We start from the raw sequence: 16,371 nt of genomic DNA, 5'->3' as shown, positions 1-16,371 counted from the left end.
ATTCATTAGCTCATAGTTTACATTCACCTTTCATGGGCTGGGTTGGGCTGAGTATGCAGAAATCAAATGCTGGCAGACTGCAGATTACAAGGATTTATTGTATGCCTTTCAGGAAGAATCCAGACATAACTATCCCCAGGAAAATACTCACAAAGCATGTATTCCTCTTAAACACAGAAGCCAGTGGGTGCTAACAGGCTGCTCGAGTTATCTATTTGTCAGTACACAATAGCTGATTAAAAAGCTTTTTATTGATTTCCTGGGTGAAAATCTGTGATTACCTTCATAGCTACCACTATTATATGTAACAGCAAGATAGCTCTGTGGGGTAAAAACAGATTTTGCTTTTGGGTTAAAGCAGTACCTAGTTCTAGTTAGGTTTACTTGGAAATCAATTACACCTTATTAGGAAGTTCTAATGTTTTGACATTTATTTTCAACAGATTTTTAAAACCTGAATTTAATTTTATTTTTTTTTAGAGTTAATGAAGAAAAAAAAAAATCTCAACAAATGACAAGAGCCATGTGCTTACCTGTGACTATATACAGAATCACCTCCCTGCACAAAGCAGGTAAGAGGACAAGCAATTCCCACAGCACATGCATTTGCTCTTATTTTTTTAATATGTTCTATCCTGTGCTTCAGAAATCTTAAACTTTCATAGAATTCAGTATGCTGGAACAAAATATATTAAAGCAAACAACTTTTTCCAGCCTATTTATTTGGCTTTTTTGGGTGAACTTTAAGTACATTTTTTAAATTTGCAGAATATAATTTTTATCAGATGGAAGAAGCCAAAAAAGGAAAAGACAGCCAGATGAAATCTAAAGAAGGTAGGAACTAGATAGAAATTGTCACACAGAAAGAAAATCACAAGACTGTTGGGAGAAGCAAATAAAGACAGACAAATGGGTGCTAGGGGCAGTAGTTGAAGAACACAGACCACTTCAGAGAGAGCTGTTTATTATGACATTTTGTGTTCGGATTGATAATTGGCTAAGTTATATTAACAATTATCCTGTCCTTGTTTTGGGTGGTGCTGAAATCTGAAGTCACATTTCTCCTTTCTTCCAGATATACTGTAACAATCTGAAATTACAGATATTTAAAACATATTAGAGGAAAGAAAGAAATCTTGGCATCAATTGTTTTCACTCTCAGCACATTTCTAGCAGACTCCGAAATGTCACAGGATTTCATACGCTGCCTCTCATTATTTCAGTCCTAGAAATGGTGGTTGCATCATCTTGCAACACTGTTTCTGAAATTTGATAACACAACACACAGAAGCTGTAATCTAAGGGAGTTTACAATGAAAATATCACAGAGAGAAATCTTAATTAAAAACTTGCCCCATTGTAAACCAATGAACATCAGAAAATGTTTAAAAAATGAATGATTGTCCTAAAAACACATCCACATGAATTATATACCTAATCCTCCAGATTCTTCTGTGCCTGCAGTTTGCTGTATTTTTTATTACTGTTTCCTTATACTCTCTCTAATTGCCTGCTGAAAAACACTCTGGAAATAAAAGCAGTGTGATTCACCTTTACCCATAAGAGTTGAACCTTATGGTTTGAAGTGAAAATGATAAACAAGAATCAATGATTAGCCAGAAATACAATTTATTACACTGGTCACAGAAAAGCTGGAGGTTTTTTTCCTAAAATTGTGTTGTTTGTATCCATGAACCTATTAGTAAGTTCTTCTGCAGACTGCAATCTCCTCCTCAGACTCCTGTCACTAAAGCATCCCTGACAATACCCAAGAATCTGTTAAGATCTCTAGACCTCATCCCCTCCTTATCTTCATCTCCTCCCCACATCCTAAGCTGGAAAATAAACCCAGTTTGCTCTGGCTTGCCTTGAGTTTTTGCATTTTGACTTGTGTATTGGCCACTCCACTGAGCAAACTAGGCAAGAATCTCTAAGGGTTGACCTGCCTGTACCCTTCTCTCTGTAGGTGCCCCTTATCTTCGAAGCACCTGATTGTCAGAAAACTTGTAGGAAGTTACTCTCTTGTAGATCTGCACTATCTTACTGAAATTGGCTGATAAGTCTAAAAGTTATCAGAGGGCTCAGGGAATTTCCAGCCCTACAGTTTGGTCATAAAGATCTTCTTCCCCGTTGCAATCATACTCCAAAACACACAAATAACTTCAATTATTTCAATATATTCAGCTTGTGGAATTTTCAAAGAGGGAAAGGAAAACCTTTACATTAACAGAGTTTAATCTTAACTTCTTCTCAGCTCAGACCAGTAACTCTAGCACAGTAATAGCTATGGTGATGATCTTGAACAGGAAGAGCAGGGTTCTCTGTACACACTGATGTGTGCCCTTACACAGAGCAGTAATTGATGGGGGACACAAATTGATAAAGCACTTGATAAAGGCACATAGAGTCCTTCATGCCAACATTATGGAGACTAAGGAAGAAATCAGAGTGTCTGCAAGATGATTGGACATAAAAGCAAACTGTAAAGTTAAACTGGAAATAGTGGAACACTGTCTACCGTCAAATACAGCATGAGCTGACTGTGTATTACCAGCCTGCACATTTATTTGTGATTCCCAGCATCACCTACAATCCCCCTTTCCAGCCCACTGTCGGTTGGTGGGGATGCTGCTTTCCTTCTAGTTCAGTCCTGTGTGGCTTGTAGGACTCCAGGCTGATTTCTGCTGGGTCTTGAATCTTGCAATACACCCTTAGATAAATTAAAGGGTTAATACCTTATAGACCAACACTCCCAACCATTCTTTTCATGCCATTATGACTAATAGGAGAAGGACACAGGATTATTCAGAACACAGCTAATAAGTCTGAAAATGTGAAGTGTTAACCAGAAAGAAAAGCAAAATGTGAGGAAATGTGAACTTTAAAATGAAACTTAATTGATCTCAAGAAGCATGTCTGAAGAAGTTAGACAGGAAAGGCATATTAACAATCCAAGAGATGGAGACAGTCCCTTTTTGTTCTCACTCAGGCTCTTTTCCTTTCAACTTTTTCTGTTTATCTACTCTATTAAAATCTCTTACTCCCAGACTGTTGTTCAGAAATCTCATTAATCGAGATGTAGGAACATAACAATGAAGAGAGCAAATAGATTTTGATGCATAGATGTTTAAAGCTGCAAGAGATTGTTCACACTATTTATTTTGATGTCTCATATAACAGAATCATTCGTCTGGATTTCATGCAGTAATTCCACAGTGGAAGAAAGAGAAAAATCTTATGCATAAATAAAGTGTTCTGAGATTTCATATTCACACATACACACACAGATATACAAACTCAGAAATTAGCTATCCAGAATATTTAAAGTAATTCAAACATCCAGAAAGAAGAAGAAGAAAAAAAAAAACAGTGAAGAATTGCCAGAAAATGCTGCCAGTTTCTCTTTATGCATCATATGCCTCCAGCCCTCCAGCTAGGGGGAGGGGTGTTTCAGTGAAAATGATCTTATTACCTATAGATAGGAATGTTTGTCACACTCATGTTTTCTGTGAGCTCAGCCTGTTCACTGTGAAAGTTAATTGAAACAACACAACACCAAGCAAAAACAAAACTAGAGAAGATTGTCCTATTCCAATTTCTGAAATTTCCTTCTCATAATTCTAGCTCCAACATGGATGCCTGCCCATGCAAATATAGGATATTTTTTGTTTCATTAAGAGCTGTAAAATTATCTCATAGACAAAAAGAAAGACTACAAGAAGGAAAAAAAATCAAGTGAATCTCTAAACATGCTTCAAACAAACATGGACACTGGGCACCTCTCAGGCACCTTGGCAATGAAATGAATGGTAGTTACAACAGAACTAATACCTGCCTTCAAGGCAGACCTAAGGCAGGAAAACACCCAGACATCTTCACAAGTTTTTGTCAAAGTACATTATCAAAATAGGAGTGAGAGAAAAGACACAGTGGTACAGAGATGGAAGAACTTGTTTAGAAGAACATGAGAGACCAGGGAGGTCTCATGCATTGGATCCTTTCAGCAACTGAAAACCCTCACTCTGCTGAAGTCTGTCCTGTTCTTCCTGTGAGACTCCTACAGGACTGTTCCTCCTGGGAAGAGTTTAAATTGGGCTGAGACATCTTTCCACATCTCAGAAGAAAGGAGGGTTAATTCCAGACCTCCTCCCCTGGGAGATAACTAGGTAATACTCCCCACATCACAGTGAAATTTGGCCTGGAGGCCTGATTTACCAGTAAGAATTTTGGTCTCCTCCTTTCATTTCAGTAAACTATTTTTACATGGCTTGTCTTGCACAGAGAAGGAGGGGACATTTTCTGTGAACTGTGCTGCTGAAGCTGAGTTCATAAATATCAAAGAAGAAAGAAATGCAGATGAATGGCAGCAGCAGTGAAAACGCTGAAGCAAGGAAGAGAAACAGGATAAGAAGGAGAAATGCTTGGGAGGATCATTTAAAAGCTGCAAAACAAAGTATTTGTTTTGCAGCAATGGAAACATCTGAAATGAGAAACCAATTTGCAGGCTATTTGGCCTCAAAGCTCCAGCATGATCAAACAAATATGCCTGGAGAAAAAAATAGATCAGGATCTTTTCATGTTGTTAAGACGCTGTTTTCTTAGTTTCCCTCCTCGCTGCAGAATTAGCTGAGGAACTTAGGAAATTTTAAAATTTCCTTCGAGGGTTTATATGGTAACCCCACAACAAGACTGCTCAGTCTCAAACTCATGGGTCACTTTTCTCCCAATTACCCAGCACTCCTGCAGGTTGAAAATTGCCAGTATGAAACAAAACAGCTCTCTTGCAACATTTTACCTTGGGTACACATCTGAGGGGCTCCCTCTCCATCACTGCTTTCCTTTCTCCACTTTACAACACCCTCTATTGCTTTCAGCACAGCAACAAACTCGAGTCACTTCTGGAATGGGGAAGGTGACCACTCTCCAAGCAGGCAGTGGAATTCATTACAGTCAGGAGTGCATTTATTTTACAAGTGGAGGATACAGGCAGCAGGAAAGGGCCCAAAGTTTCCTGAGAGTACTCTGATGGAAATAACCACAACCTCACTGGAAGTGTTACAGATTGTTGTTGAACATCAGAGCACCGTCAGAAGTAAGCAATATTTGAGAAGTTTAAGTGTCCTAAGACTTAAAACAATGTCTCTTTTTGTGTTTCCAGCCATACAACAGTGAAGGTGTCTCAGTTATCACTGCATCCGTTCCACCAAGGTAACTGCAGTTTCACCAGCAGCTGCCACTGCTTTCCCTGCTGACAACTATTCTGAGTCAACAGTGATTCCACAGTCTATTTACAGGACCTTGGGATCAGTTGGATTTTTGGAGGGGTTTGTAAAGACTTTTGCACTTTTTGAAGTATTTCTGGAAACTGATCCTGATAACTAATCTTCGTTATCTTACACTGAGTGAAAGGCTTGGGCACCCACCTCTTGTTTCATAAGCTTGCTGATGTTCAGTTTCCAGCAGCATTCCCGTTCCTAGGACCTTCTTTGACCCAGCCCTAACAGTGAAACAATCTGGATTTTAGTGAACCCAGGAGGACATCAGAGGTAATGTGATCCAGGCAAAACAGTCTATTTCCAATTCCTTCAGCTTCATATATTCTCTGAACTTCATATAATTTCTGAACTTCAGTTGCATTATGGTATTACCTTAATGACACAAAGTATCCTTGAATAAAATGTTCTGTAGACCTACAGACATAGGATCAGATATTGCAAGAGGATAAGATGACGACTTAAAGCTGGTTTTCAAAGGGAAAGTAGTTTCAGAAGAATTGAAGGTTTCAGAGTTTCTTAAAACAGGAAAGACTTTAAAGCATTCTATGTTAATGTGACAGAACAGTATTGTGCTTGTGATCTATTAAACCTGAAAAAGTGCACCCTAATAAAACCTGAAATAATAGGATGAAAAAATATGGAAAACAGACACAAATAGTATCTTAAAACTGCATGCTAAGCTAGAGCAACACACACGTGGATATCATTTTATTAGGACAAGAGGCATGCATGATATCGGCTCAAATACAAAATATCATGTTACTTCAATATACTCTGAGAACAGTTTGAAGTAAAATCAATTCAAATTGCCCTGACTACACGCATCATTCTTTTGGCAATAAATAACTTTTTTGGTCTGTATTGTTACTACAAAGCATTGCTAAAAAATAAAGGCACTTTTGTTTGGGTTGGTTTTTGGTTTTGTTTTTTGGGGTTTTTTGCACTGTGCCAAAAGACCCTGCTTTGCATAGGGAAAAGAAAAAAATTTTTTAAATAATTTTATAATCAGCTAGTGCTCTGAACAACAAACTCAGACTAACCTGATCTAGCAGGTAAGCTAAAAGTTTTATGGATCATAATAAAGTCAGCTTGTGTTTTTTAAAAGTGCAGCTCCACTGCAGTTTGATTCTGACCTCCAGCATAATCTAAGTGCTTTGTGAGGAAATATTTCATTTCATTTGCTTGAAATTTATCCATGATTATCTTCATGTGACCTCATGTCCTTTAATTATGAAAGACTGTAAAAATCTGGGACTGGTTGGGTTTCTTTATATATTCAGTGTTCAAATTAAAGCTAGGTTAGACTGTTTCTCATGCTAAGAAATCCTAAATTTTGCAAAATGTCAGGATGAAGTTTATTTTCCATACATCAACATGCCAAATTTCCCCAAATCCAGCTTGTTTACATGATAAGAATAAATGCTAGACTGCAATATCATGTAAACACTTATTTGATTTTAAGATTCTCTTCCTTGGAAGCATCATTTGAATTACACTCATACTGATTTCAACAAGATTGATCTTACTTTATATGATGGAATAAAGTAAGGGTTTACAAATACCTCCTTTTGGGAGAAGGCCTTACTGAATGAGACATTGGAAAGTGAAAAATCTGAGAGCTCCCCAGTCCCAGAAGCAGGAGGTTCATAGGAAATCACACACCTGCGTTAAATACATCTGGATGGGACTTGCTGAAATCTTTGGGAAATGAATGCACTGCAGGTTCTTGCTGGCATGTCAACTCTCAATCTCAGGTCAGCCACTCTTAGAAATACCTGCTATAGTCTTGATAAATCTTATCCGTGCCAAAAGCAGACTAAATTGACTACCCCCCTTTTGAAGTTTAATTTTTTTAGGAAAAATCTAAGCAAAAGGGTATTGCCTTCAAGGCAAAGGTGATTTTGGACCCTATTTAGGGTTGGCATAGTTCCAAAAGAACAATTTAGCTAGTAACTTTTACTAGTCACAATTTCACTCTCGCATTGGATGCGCTTAAATCAAACTGGCAACATATCAAAGTCAAAACACAACAAAGTTGGAGATTAAAAAAAACACTAAAAACACCCCATAAACAAACAACTACGTTATATACCTATCAAAAACAAACAGAAAAGGTACTCAGTGTAGAGTCTGATAAGTAAAATTTACCACAAAAAATACCAATATAGCACTCAATCCCTTCACGTTGTCATATTATAATTGCCTGTTCTGTTCTATGTAACTGTTCTTATGATTCTATTCAAGGTTTCAGGCAAGAGGTGCATGACTGAAGAAATATACTTCAGAAATAACATCTGCTTGACACTTTCTTGAAGTTCCTCAAATTATCATTTTCAGTATTTCTGTAATAGAATAACTGAAGGAGATGGGGAAAAAGAATAGGGCAAAGAACAACACTGAGGCAGGGAAAACCATTTATCCAATTATATGGTCATTTCCCCAGGGTGTTGACACATTATGTACCAAGATTTATCTGATTTTATATTGTTATCCCAGACAAGCTGCAGCCACTGTGGAGCCTACCATTATGTTCCTTTTGCTGTTTTCTGCTCTTAGCCAAATTTTCTGAAGCTTACTCAGATGGAACATTCTTATGCCTTCCACCTACCTTCTGTGACACCCAATTAAAGTGCAGTTGAGTGGAAAGAGCCCAAGACAATTCCATTATGCAGCAGGATGAGAGGGAAACATCAGGTCCTGTGCAAAATGGGTTGCTACTTAACGACACATTGAAAGACTTTTACAGAAATATAGTTGTTCGACTAAAAATGTGCTGCTTATTCAAGGCTAAAAATGATTAAGGATTTCTGAGTCCATTGACAGAAATTTGCTGTATATATGCAGAAACATTTATTAAGGATTTTACTCAGTTATGGAGGCTGAGGTTGTTGCCTTCCAATCATAAGTTCAATATTAGTAAGGTTTTTTTTTTTCCATCTGAACTACAGATATCAGTTCTGAACACCAACATTTTTAAAGCAACCTAGAGATGGCTTCAAGCTATGCTGGTTGACAAGAAAAACATAACCCAGGTGGGAGAGAAAGGCATCAGAAAACTCAACATTCTAGTCAGTCGCAACTTCCTAATACCCATTTAGAGGGCCCCTAGGTATGTCAGAGATATCATGTGTATGTGAAGGAAAATGGCTCAGACTAAAACCACACCCTGACACACACTACCATGTTACAAAATCCATCCTCTTGGAAAGAAGGGATTTGAGGCAGAGAGCAGAGTCTTTTTTGCCTTGTGGAATTTGGTTCATCTGGCTGTATCTACATAGAACTGTGGACAGAAAAAGGAGCTGGGCTAAAGATGGATCCCATTTATAATTATCTACAATCTTGAAGCCTTAAAGATGATAGTTTTAGGGGATTTTTGTTTCTCTAAGAAAACCACTAACAATTAATATTTTTACTATTTGACAATCTCTGGAAGTATACTAAAAATACTTATCAATAGTGTTTAGTGAAAAGTAAGCTTAATAATTTGATTATATGCCAAGAGATAGATGGACACATTTAGGGACAAAACCATTAAGGAGACAAAATTATCAAATCAGCCCAGGTATCAACCTAATTATTCTAGATTATTAAGCAAATATCTTTGTCATTCAATAGCATGGACTCTGTAATTTCAGAGGCAAAAACACTTCTAGTGCATTTGTTTTAATGGACGTTTAAGGGCTGCTGATGAGCAGTTTGGCTTGCCAGGGGAAAGCAAGAAGTCTATTGAACTCTCTTAATTCCACAGCTATAGCATCCATGGGGCAGGGCTTTGCAGGGAGCATGGAAACATGAGTTTTCATGGATGGGAAGTGGTGGCCTTAAGGGGCTGTAAACAGAAATGTTTTCACCTGCTCTCAGTTTAAATACCACCCTGCTTAGTCTGTAGTGTTCATGTATTTCAGAAATAATCTGTCTTACTTTCTCCAAGTTTCTGATGACCATGACCTGTGGAGTCAGAGCCAAGCCAAGCTTGTGTATTTGTATTTATATCACTCCAAGTGTCTACAATCATGCGGTAAAAAAAAAACCACAGAAAAAAACCCCAAGTCTTAAATTGAGGGGGAAAAAAACCGATGGTAAAAAAATCCAAAAAAAAAAAAACCCACAAAAAAGCCATCTCAAAAGACTCTAAAGCCAAATCAAAACAAAGAAAAAACTCCACACCAAAACCAAACAGGAGCAATTTTTTCAACTCCTATGAAGGCTCAACTCTGATTTTGAAGGCCTGCTAAGAAATAATTTTGAGCATATTTCTCAAGGACCAGCCCAGAGAGGAGACGTTTTAACAAAATCTATTAGTGAACAATAATTCATGCTATCTATCATATTGTGCCATTCATTCATGCATGATCTAACAAGATGACATTTAATACAAAATAAGAATGATGAAGGTCACTGGAATTTGCACAATTTATTATTGGTGTCAAGCCAGATTAGTTTAGCCAGTGCTTGACTAAAATTTGCCTAGGATGACTCTCTCTGAGTAAAAGGTTATTATTTGGTGGATATTTCCCTCTCATACTTGGTTTTACACTGTGAGGGCAGAACTGACTGTGGAGAGTTCTCTGAATCTCACTGGAAGAGGTTTATTCACATCTCATGTCATGATTCTGTCCCTGCTTTCACCGACTCTTCCAGATGCCTACAGTCACTCTTCTCAATAATCCACCTAAGAACTCTGAGAAAATGCAGGACCAATGCAATCCTGTTGGGAATCTGACAGAGAAACACCCTTGGGAGACAAGGAGCGGTAAAAGAACACATGGTGTGTATGAGCACTGCCTTTTTTAATCATACCTTTGAGAGCTGGCCTAAATAATCATCTGCAGGAATGAATGGCCCCTTTAAACACAAGTCAAAACCGATCCTGCTTAATTAACCCATCTGATAGTTTTGGGATTTACTTTTGATGACACCAAACCATTTCAGTTCTTTGGTCAAGACAAGTATGAATTTGTATCAAATCCTAGTCTTTGTTGAAATATAACCCACTAACAGGAGTATAAATGCAGAAGTTGCTCAGTACTTTTTGGAAATCCAGTCAAAGTTTATTCTCTCAAAGATTCTTGACACAGTTTTGGTTTTTTGGGGGTTTTTTTAATCTCTTTTTGAAATACCACATTGGCGCTCCTGAGAATGATTCAGACACTGCTCTTGTCCATTTTTAATGAAGTCATCAGAGTTACATCAGGGTTAATTAAACCCAAGAGGCACCAAACTTCAGTGTGGATTAAACAAGACGTCTCATAAGCCTTGGATATGAGAATGAATAATATTCAAATCTGACAAGCACCTATCATTCCCATATTATTCCTGGATGCACTGGTTATTCTAGTTCTCTTGTTATATGACAAAATTTGTCCACAAGACTTGACATCAATTTCTACTTCATTTGGAATCATATAAACATCATTTATATCACCCAGTGTGTAGCACAGGGTTAAGCTACACCTCTGGGTAACACACAAATCTAGACTGAGTTTCCATGGAATCATCATGAACAAAGTAATGTCTTTGAAGAGGGAAGTCAAAAAAACACCACCACAAAAAGCCCTTTGGTCTGAGCAATTTGAAGTCCTAATGCAACATTCCTGCCTATGAAAATTAATGCTGTAAAAGCCCTAGAGAAACCTGTAGAAAAACTAATCCATCACTACAGCTAGAGATGGGAAAGGCTTTTCCTCATAAGCTTTTTTTTTCCTTTTTGAGACAATACTCTCTTCCAGCTGAAATTATTCAAATAGTCAAGGAATAATTTTTTACCTTCTTTTTTTAAGTTTTCAGCCGAATCAATCCCTCAGTCTACCTTAGAATGGAATCACAAATATTAGGCTCAGCACAGGAAGTGTGAGAGAAACAAATGACCGGGACATCTTTTGGTGACACTTTGCCTGTTCAGGGTTGTGAGATTCACCCTCTCAAGGTCTGTGTTGCTGGACAGGAAACAATTGCTCCCACAAAGCTGCTTGTGACTGACAGACTTCAAAATTACTTAGCTTTTTAAGGGCCTTGGTTCAATGTGGTCAAAATTCCTTAAAAATAAAATGTTTCGATAAAATTTTAAAATCGGCATCTCTCACCACCACTTTAAAAGTCATTATGTATTAAAAACAATTGAAAGCCTCCTCTGAATGATTCTACATGATAAAACAAAAAAAACTGTACATTGAATGCAATGATCAGTTGCAATGCGAAAGCTTCTGTGAACAGAGAGGAACAAGCCCCATGTAATTTTTAGACTTCTGATTATTTTGGGTTGTTAACACTTTGCCTGTTCTCATGGGTGACAGCAGTGTCCAAAACCAGGCTTTGCCCAACAGATCACAGGAAACTTTGATTGCTTCTAACTTTGCTCAGTGTAAACACTTGGGCTCTATTTTACCAACATTTGTCTCTACCTCAGGCAAAACATATTGAGAAAGTATCAGTGAACATATTTCTGTAATTTTCAAGAACAAACATACAAGTTTAAAAAGAGATAAGGTTTTATTGAAGTGATACAAAACTACCTAGCATTGATCCTTGAAGAAACTTGTGCCTTTGTGCTTCTCTTTCCTCAGCTTTGCTGCTTGGGCAGTAGCTGAGAGCAGAGCAGTACTAATGTACTGAAGGGAGAAGAGGGAGGAAGGAATAATGTCTTACACCATCACAGTTTTTTCTGCAAAATTGGTCTGGCAATAGCTTATGGCACTGTTCACACAGACCACAGCCTCAGTGTAGCATCAGAACTTTGGGAAGGGATGTGACTTTCCCTATCTGTAAGGCAAAAAGGATCCTTCCAGCATTTTCCAAACTCCCCCCACCCCAGCTTGGGATGCTTCTATCTGAATGGATGTGGTTTAACAGAGTTCCTTCTCCCTGCTCTACTTCACAAGCTCCAAGCAATCCCTGTGGCTCTTCAAGAATGAATTACCAGGTTGGCTATTCCTGATCTCCTAAATTTCAGCTGAAAGCACACCCTATCAGGCAAATAATCAGAACACTGGGAGGATTTGGGAGCTTAAAACAAGACAGGTAAGACAGAGTGCTAATGAACAAAACACTGAGTTTTCAAATGCAGTTGTTTTTCCTCAGTGTATTGAAAATAAATGAAGCTCATTTTCAAGGATAAGAGCATTCTTTGAGCCATATACCTGTAATTGGGCTTGAATTTGTACTTCCACTGCCTTTGGAGAGTTTCATTATTTTTTATAATATTCTAGCTGTCATTCAAATCTCAAACAAATAATGAAAAATGTAAAATCAATTGCCTGGGAATAGGTTTCCATATAAAAATCCAGTGAGTTGAAGTAATGTGGCTCATTTTTTTTTTCCTCATTCCAGTTTTTCAGGAGCTACTTTTAATCTTCAGACTCCCAGGTAATTTATATCCAGCAACCAACTTACAGATTTCATTTCATCAAACAGACTGATGAGAATGATAAATTTTTAGACTGCTGAAACATACAATCCTGACAGGTTTGAGATGCTGTGAATGGTTTCAGGAGTCCCTCTTGGGACAATATTACGTTTTATAGATTCTTAGCTATGAAAAATCCATACGCAAAGCATCTTGAAAGATAGAACACAGTTCATAGACAAGTTTGGATAATGACCTCTGATAGACATTTTATCAGCTCTGTTGACTGATGGTTGTTGTTTTTCATATTAAAATGATTTTCATATCATATGAATTATTTGAATATTTCATACTTTCATTCAAAGATGCAGTAATATATCTTTAATTACAATTCCAGTCACCTCTAGTGAAGTAGGAGCTACACTGTATACTCCAAGCTTCAAGTACATTCACATAATTGCTCGCACACAATATATTTGAAAATTTGACAGTCATGTTAAATTAAATACTTTTTTATTTTTGTATCTTGGCATTGCTATCACTCATTTCTAAACACTGTCGGTACCTTTGGTACTTGCAGCCCACAAACAGACCAAAGTCACATTTACAAGGATCGTCTCAGCAGTGCAGGTCTTTCCCAAGATAACAAGCAAAGAATTAAGATGATAGGTTGACATTCTTTTTTTTTTTCTTTTCTTTTTTGTTAATACATAAAATGTAGTGATTTACCAACATTTCAAGTCTTTTAAAGACTACCAAATTATTCACAGCGAAGATAAAAACCAAGGAACTTTGCAAATTCTTCTTGTTCCTTTTTCACCACTGCAGAAATCAGACTGCATGAAAGCTTCATCTATATGCATTGTGAAAGTGCCTTTGAGCCTGAAAACTGGTAGAGGGGAAAAAAAGTGCAATGCTTCTAACTTCAAAGCAGCAAGCCCTTGAAAGCCATCAAACAAAGAAAAAACTTAAGGTCTTTTCATCAAGAACTGTAGACATGTAGGCAAGGTACCCCAGAAATATCCACAGAATCATCTCTCTAACAATTAGTTTCTACACCAATGAACAGTCAGGAAAAACCAGAAATTTGATGGAATTGTCTGAGACTTTTTTCATTTGTTTCTTTTAATCAGTAGTTTACCCAAGGAAATCAGATCTATTTAATACAAAAGAAAAAAATCAAACACCTCCCATTTTCTTCCAAAGAAAAAGTAAAAAACTAGAGATTTGGGGTGTTTCTGACCAGCATTAAGAGTCACTAGCTTTGCAAGTTTTTTCAGGTTGTAGAGATAAACACATTATTTAGGACTTGTGTCTAAAAATTCTTTGCTAGCTCTATCCTCCTGAACTCATCTGGAATTTTAAGCTTTCAATTATTCCTTTGAATTACTATGTCATTGGAACATACATCCCCACAAAAATTCCTTTGAATACTGTTAAAATTTTCATAAGTTTTAATTAATAAATTACATGGGGTTTTTCAGTGGCATGTTCACATCAAGTGTCAAAAAGATTATTGTACTTGGTTAAATTTAAATGAGAAGTTTCTCCTTTCTGTAGAACAAATGAAAACTAATATCATTAATCTTTGATACCATGGATATTAACAGTATTTATAGCCTACCAAATTTGTGCACTCTGAAGTCTGAGAGCTCCCAGTGCAGATTAGCTTTTCGTCATATCAAAAGTCAGGAACAAGTCATTTGTACATCAATAAAAAACATACATAGCTCTGAACACCTCAAATAACTTTCAGGGATCAATAATAAAAATGTAAACTTTCTGATTTGGTACCAAAAAAAGACAGACCATCCAAAGTGCCTTCACTAGAAGAATGAAAAAGATTTTGCTGTTAAAAATTGAAGTTCAACTGAGTTCTTTCTCAGCACTGTCCTGATCATCCTATTTAATGAGGTAAACAAATATAGCAAAGATTCTCCTCATGGATTGCTAGCTCATCTGTAAATTAGAAATCAATGAAAACTAAAAAAAAAAAAAAAGTTACAGTATCAGCAAAGTATTTCCATGAAAAAGATCCAGAAAAGTCTCTTGACATCTGAACTGAAATCTACACCCCAAAGAATCTGATAGTCAGTAGGTGAGAACTCTGACAAAAGGGAGAAGGATTTTGTTGGTTTGTAGTGCTGTGCTTAAGTTTTAATCAAGTAACACCCCTAAACCCCCACCCTAACCCACCATTAACCATACTCACTAATGACTTGTCTGGTTTCCCACCTCCCTATAACACCAGCACTAATTCAAAAGTTAAGTGGTAATCCCACCCATTAAGTCAATTACCACCCATTAAGTGGTAATCCCACCCATTAGCCAAAGAGGAGTTGCTTACATGGGCTCACTGGAACTTGCAAGGAGGGCCTGAAGCCAAAGTGAGAGGAAGAGGTTTTTCCTCTGTTGTTAATTAAGCTGAACATCCTCATTTCATCCAGGTAGAGTATTTTCTATCCATGGTCGAGTATTTAAAAGAAAAAAGAATCCTATAACCTGGTTGCTCAGAACTACAGAGAAATTCCCCATTTCTTTAAATAATCCAAGTTGGCTTGGAGCCTTCAAAGCATTTGAAGTCACAGTGCCCACTCTCGAGATACTAAATAATGCAGCACAAGAGGAGATTCTGCACACAGCAAGGCAAAAGGAGGAGAGACACTTTGAGCTGAAGGAGGCAATTAAGGTAGGACTGCAAGGGGACCCTCAGGACGAGTGTTGAATGTTCTCTGCAAAGTCACCTTTCTGACTTTTCAAGGACTAAAGGCACCAGAGGAACAGATGTAACAGCCAGGCTTCCTGCTTATCATTGACAGCTCCTGGCAAGTAGCAAGTGGGTACAGACTAAGCCTAAGGAAAGCATTCTTCAAAGGTGCCTGACTGCCACTGAGGCAGCCAGACACAACTTCACTGTTTGCAGTCCCTAAGGTGAGCATAAATTGCTTTTCAAGGGGGACTAGTTGGCCATGGCATGCCACGTTTCCCTCAGTGCTGGGGCACTGGCAAAGGCAAGGCTGTGGGGCAAGAGCAGCAGGAACACGACTGGTAGGAAAGGCCAATACTTGAAATATTCTTGATCTGAGTCTTTCCTTTCCCAGGTCACAATAGTGACAGCCCTGGCATAGTGATGTTTTCAGCACTGGGAAAGCCAAAACTACAGGGTTTCCTAGCTTCCCCCCAGCATGCTTTATTCATCTGACTGTGCTGTCTTGGAGTATCTCCCACAAACTAATTATGTAAGAGCAATCCTCACATGTTGGGATTTGTTAAAACTTCCTGCTACAAATACCTACTGGATATGCCAACATATCAGAAAACATGACAAACTCCAAATCAGTTTGTATTTTTAATGCAAGAAATGTTTCTTTAGCACTGTCTGAAACTCTTAATTAAGCAGAAATACAGTAATGAGGCCAAGAAAAATTCTACTCTCAGAGAAAAAGAATAAATCTATTGCCTCCTTGATTTTTCACATGCACACAAGAGAGCAGGAATTTGGTTTAATATCATTATTTCTGTCAGAGTCATTGTTCACATACAGGTGTGCTGAGATTACTAGGCCATAGGACCTGATTTGCATCCTGATTACCTCGAATCACAAGTATGAGTCCGTTTCCCAAATACATGACAAGAGTTCAGATTACATTTCCACATTGCAGAAGAAAAGGAGGGAGCACGCAGTTTGCAGGCCAGCACGCCAAGACTCAAAAATCCATTATGCAAATCATCTAGGAAAACCTATTCAGG

General features: G+C 37.7%; 1 long non-coding RNA gene across 1 annotated transcript in view; it reads right to left on the bottom strand.

The window, feature by feature from the left end:
- Window positions 1-980: 980 nt before the first annotated feature.
- The window catches only part of LOC120508688, a 30,861-nt gene continuing 15,470 nt past the window's right edge, over window positions 981-16,371 (bottom strand). Inside the window, exons 2-3 of the long non-coding RNA XR_005629049.1 lie at window positions 5,424-5,497; window positions 981-1,090 (exon numbers count right to left, since the gene is read on the bottom strand). This is a non-coding gene — a long non-coding RNA (uncharacterized LOC120508688). The remainder of the gene's footprint in view (window positions 1,091-5,423; window positions 5,498-16,371) is intronic.

Source organism: Passer montanus, unplaced genomic scaffold, assembly GCF_014805655.1.
Source record: "Passer montanus isolate IOZ18808 unplaced genomic scaffold, ASM1480565v1 scaffold1, whole genome shotgun sequence".
Lineage (NCBI taxonomy): Eukaryota > Metazoa > Chordata > Aves > Passeriformes > Passeridae > Passer > Passer montanus.
This window is presented reverse-complemented; position numbering and strand designations above follow the sequence as displayed.